This window comes from Chenopodium album, chromosome 9 (genome assembly GCF_948465745.1).
Source record: "Chenopodium album chromosome 9, dcCheAlbu1.1, whole genome shotgun sequence".
NCBI lineage: Eukaryota > Viridiplantae > Streptophyta > Magnoliopsida > Caryophyllales > Amaranthaceae > Chenopodium > Chenopodium album.
In genome coordinates, this window is record NC_137842.1 from 4,030,983 (window position 1) to 4,036,622 (window position 5,640).

General features: G+C 33.7%; 1 long non-coding RNA gene across 1 annotated transcript; it reads right to left on the reverse strand.

Moving 5' to 3' along the window:
- Window positions 1-4,363: 4,363 nt before the first annotated feature.
- Window positions 4,364-4,915, reverse strand: LOC145559422 (uncharacterized). Its single transcript, XR_014092713.1, has 3 exons — window positions 4,735-4,915; window positions 4,560-4,641; window positions 4,364-4,460 (listed from the first exon to the last, which is right to left on the reverse strand). It is a non-coding gene; the product is annotated as an uncharacterized LOC145559422 (long non-coding RNA).
- Window positions 4,916-5,640: the final 725 nt, after the last annotated feature.

Sequence of the window (5,640 nt, forward strand, 5' to 3'; positions counted from 1 at the left end):
AATGCAATTAGATGTTCCTTCTACACCCTTGATTTTGAATACTCATCAGTCTTATAGTAAGGCCCTCACAGAGGATCCTCTCTCTTCCCCTCTTTTAATAGTCCCTAATTCTGATTTCATTTCAACAAATCAAAACCATCAGACTTCCAACCATGAAAAACCAGAAACATCCTCCGTGCTCCCAAGCTCTACCAATGATAACCTATCAGAGGCGCCGAGTTTCGGATCAAGAAATCAATTCCACCTCTCAGGGGCAGGAGCCGATTCTTCAAGGGATTCCAATTCACTAATTGCAGTAGGGATCGAGGTTAACCTCAAACACCCTTCAGTTGTTTCCCACTTCCCCAATGATAAAAACATTGTTGATCAAAAAGAGGTCGAGATCCCCGACGAAGATAACCGATGCAGTGAGGTTATTAGATGCCTTGAAGAGGAAACAGGAGGCATTGTCAATTCTACGGGAGGAGGAGCGAGATCGAACGTTCCCCTTTCAAATTACAAGAAGAATTCCTGTTTTTCACTTGCGATTAGAAACCAGAGGTCAAAACATGGCAAATCACTTTATCGCAACGTTCATCTCCCAGGAGGCGGTGGTGGGAATGCAATTGCAGGTTTGCTTTTACCGATTTCTTCAAGGTCCGAGGGAAATTGTGGCTCAATTGACCCCATTGTCATTGGAAGATCTAATTCCAATAGGAATGTCGGCCCATTGGAAGGATTGGGAGGTGTACTACCTTCCCCCGAATCCGGGTCCGAATGATCGTCCTTCAGTTACCTTGCAGCGCCCTGTTCCTAATTTAAGGATGAAGTTCATTCTCTGGAATGTAAGGGGTGCTTGTAGGGATGAATTTATCCCACATGCACGTCACTTAGTCAATATTCACAAACCGGCTGTGTTTGTTTTTCTGGAAACTAAATCTGATGATCTTAGAGCAAGGAAAATCATGTTACAACTTGGTTTTCATGATTTTAAAGCAATTGAGGCTAATGACAAAAGAGGGGGTATATGGCTCCTTTGGAAAAGCACCGTTGATATTGCTGATTATAAGGAGGATTTCTCCTTTTTTCATGCGTTGTTTCACTTTAAAAACACCAACAATGAGGCTTTAATTACTGGTATGCATGCTCCTTCCACGCCTAAAGAAAGGCATGAAATGTGGAGGGAGATGCAACCTGATCTTCCCCCTCCAGGTACCCCGTGGCTCTTATTTGGTGACTTAAATGAGGTTACTTCTCAAAATGAAAAATCTGGAGGTCGAATTTTTAGACATGCTCAATGTAAAGATATGAATAATTTTACTAATGCTGCAAGACTCTTTGATATGGGCTATAATGGTAATCCATTTACTTGGAGTAACGCTAGAGAGGGAGCTACTCTTATAAGGCAGCGTCTTGATCGTGCTTTGGGGAATGCAGCATCGGTGGATCAATTTCCTCACACCAATATTTTTCATCTTCCTTTTACCTACTCTGATCATTCACCTATCTTGATAGATTGTACTAACCCTAGAATTAATGGACCTTTTCCTTTGCGTTGTAAGGAAGTTTGGCTTTCTCATCCTGAATTTAATAGTTTCTTTGTTAGCAATTGGCTAGAGCCCTGTGATGATTATTTTTTAGGAATGTCAAATTTTCAAAATAAGATAAAGGATTGGAATCATAATATTTTTGGATGTTTAAAATATAGAAAAGATAGACTTTTGGCTAGAATAGGTGGCATTCAGAATTATTTAGCTAATAAATAATCGGTTTTACTGATGAATTTGGAAAAGGATTTATTATTGGAATTAAAAGATATTTATGATAAAGAGAGAGTAATTTGGGCGCAAAAGGCTGGAATTAATTGGCGTAAAAATGGTGATTTAAATACTAAATATTTTCATATCTTAGCCAAAATAAAAAAGAGTAGAGGAAAAATCTTGTGCCTTAAAGACTCGAATGATATTTGGATTACAGATGATATTCTTTTAAAAAATATGGCTACTGAATTTTATAAAAATATGTTTCAATCAAAAATTAGGAATAGAGGAGGGTCTGGTTGTTTTGAGCCTTCTAATAAGCTCTCGGCTATTGATAATAGTTTGTTAGCTAATTATATTCCTAGTATGATAAATTAAGGTTAAAAATTGTTTGTTTAGTATGGAGCCAATGAAATGTCCAGGGCCTGATGGTGTTCAACCAAGATAATTCCAAGCTCACTGGAATTCTTTGAGTCATATTTTGTACAAGTTATGTGCTGATAGTTTCTCTAATGCTTCTTTTAATCCGGAGATCAACAAATCTTATATTTCTCTTATTCCTAAGGTTGATAATCCGGTTAATTTAACTCAATTCAGACCAATAGGGTTATGTAATACTGCTTATAAGTTGATAACCAAATTAATTTCTTTTAAGCTTAGATCCTTTTTAAATAATTTGGTTAGTCCTCTTCAATCCAGTTTTATTCATGGAAGGGGAATGGAGGATAATGTTATCATAATCAAAGAGATGTCTCTTATTTTCCATAAAGCTAGGATAGGAAAAAACATAATGGCTCTCAAACTCGATCTAACTAAGGCTTATGACAGTTTGGAGTGGAATTTTATTGAAGAAACCCTAATTGGTTTTAATTTTCCTATGAACTTTGTTAAATTGATTATGTTTTGCATTACATCTCCTCAAATCTCAGTGTTATGGAATGGAGAGATTACTTCTGAATTTACTCCCTCACGGGGTATTAGGCAAGGAGATCCAATGTCATCTTATATTTTTGTGTTGTGCCTAGAAAGACTTTATCTCATGATAGAAAACAAGGTGAATCAGAAACTTTGGAAGCCGATTAAGGTAACTAAATCTATTTCCTTGTCACATATTTTTTATGCGGATGACGTGTTCCTTTTTGGACAAGCTTCTAAAAGCAATATAAGAATAATTATGAAGGTTTTGCAAGATTTTGGGGATATTTCTGGTTTAAGGGTCAATCAAAATAAATCAACAGTTATTTTCCCAAAAAAAATGAATTATAATATAAGAAAGGATTTAATCAATGAATTTAGTTTCACTTCTACTTCTTCCTTTGGTAAGTATTTAGGAGTTGAAATTCATCCTAATAAGTTAAAAAAAGGTGATTATTTTGGTTTGCATGATAAAACTTTTAATCAAATAAAGGGTTGGCAATCCAAGTTGTTAAATATGGCGGGAAGGTGTACCTTGGTTAAATCTGTTCTTTCTTCCTTTCCTGTTTATTTAATTTATTCTTCCCTTTTCAGTGTGTGAGGATATTGAAAGAAACTGTCGGAAATTTCTTTGGAATAAGGTTGATAAATCCAGATACTCCACGAGATTAGGATGGAGTCATATCACTAAGCCTATGGAAATAGGAGGATTAGGGATTAGAAGATTAAAATTGCGGAACATGGCCTTTATGCACTAGTAGAAAAAACGTCATTTGTAACTGACAAAAACGGGCTTTTTTTGTAACCAACTTTGTCCGTTACATATACAGGAGTTACAAATACTGTTAGGCTTTTGTAACCAACAGTGTTAGTTACAAGAAGTTAGGCAACTGTAACGGACTCTCTAAATGTTAGTTACAAATACACCATTTTTTAGTCTAATTTGACAGTTTATTGTAACTAACTTTTTAAATGTTAGTTACAATTAAGCTATTATTTGTAACTATCATGTTAATTGTCCGTTACGATTATATGTTTATTCGTAACTACCATATTTATTGTCAGTTACAATTATACCTTCAATTTATGATAACAATTCAACATATTTGTAACTAACGATTTATTTGTTGGTTACGAATAATTGTTTTTTTTTTTTTTTTTTTGTCCAAATAATTTATATACGGAGAAGATATCATAGATAGTTCCTGCAGGTTTGAGTACATAGACTCATATACAATCTCATTTTCCTACAGAAAAACGGACAGCATCTCCCCTGTTTTACGAACATCCCAACTTCAAGTTGATATTGATTAATAAAAACCTGTACATAAACCTGTACTCACAACACTACTCTAACATCATTACCATTCACCAATAAATGAAGTCATCATTCCACATAAAAAATTTAATGTAACACATCAATAAATTCATTCACTAATCAACAAACAAGTTCACCATCCCTACATATGCAATCAAATTAGTTATGCATTCGATGAAATTAAAATAACTAAATTGGTTCATTCAACAAATATTTTCTTCGAAAGAAATTTGCCCACTGTTCTCGAGTTTCATTCAATCCCCTTTCATCATAAGCCATTTTCCTTGCAGAATATACCCGGTAAAATACAAACAAATATTATATATTCAAATAAATTCAAAAAGATTATTTTAATTATTTCAAAGAAACAATCACACGTCACTTACCTCCTCTAAATTACCTTCGCACTCACTGTGACCAACAACAACCTCATACATGTATCTCATGACGTAATATCCACACTCAGTACCTCCTTTTTGTTGAGCACACTAGAATTAAAACATCAAAGCCCACAGTTTATTACCCATTAAAATACTTATGCATTGCATGCATTAATTTGTGTAACATAAAGGATATCACTTATGTACCTCCATTTGCTTAAATAGAAAATTTTTCCTTCTACTTTTCAAAACATTACCCTTCAATTTAGACAAATACACCTTGTATGCCCTGTAATAAAAAATTATAATAAAAAAAATAACAACAACATTTTTAATAAACTTTGAATTTATTATGTGAAAATGATGTTCTATCTTTACTTACTTCATTAGTATATCAGCCAATCTCAATTTTCTTGGGGTCTTTTTAGGACAAGTGGCAGGATCAAACTCGAACACAAGGCCCAATTGTAAGTTTATTACCAAAAGCACCCAATGATTACTATAAAAAAATGACATTCCATAAAACTTTAATTAACTTGTAATTCACAAACATATACAATAGTAAATAATTAAGCATGTGTCGTAGGACAAACCTTTGAAGATACGGTGCTAACATAAATTTGCAATGCTTATCTTCCTTTTCAAGTTCGAACATAAAAGCCTTTTTAACATACCCATGAACTTCAAGATAATCGTGCTCGATTTCAGCTACCGAAATCCTTTGAGGACAAAGGAATGTGATCTCGGTTATATTTAAAATGGAAATATGCATATGAATTAGGTACCTGCAAAACAAAATTTGGTTACTTACATATAGGATGGGATATATAAATATCTTTCAATTACACATACAGATTAGAGTGTGAAAATCTTACAAAATGTAGACATGAAACAATGAAACATTAGCCCATGCTCCTCTAAGAAGTTCTGATACGTCTGTAGCTATAACAAAAGTTTTTTTATCCTCATCTTGATAGAAATAAGGAGCCTTCAATGATACCGTTATAGTATCATACTTGTCAATATCAGAGCTCATGCACCAATACAACATCTCACAACACTCACTCAAACTACCAACAATGCTATCATCAAGTAGATCAAAGCCTTTAGTAGTTGATTGCCCTGATTTAACGCCACAACTATCAACTTTCTCATTGGCTTCTACTGATTTTTCCTTCTTTATCGGTGGTCCCATGTCCTTTTAAATTTAATATTTGTTAAATTATTATTAAGTTAAAAAAAACATTTAACATACTCATAATTAAATTTTTTAATGTAGAAAACATTA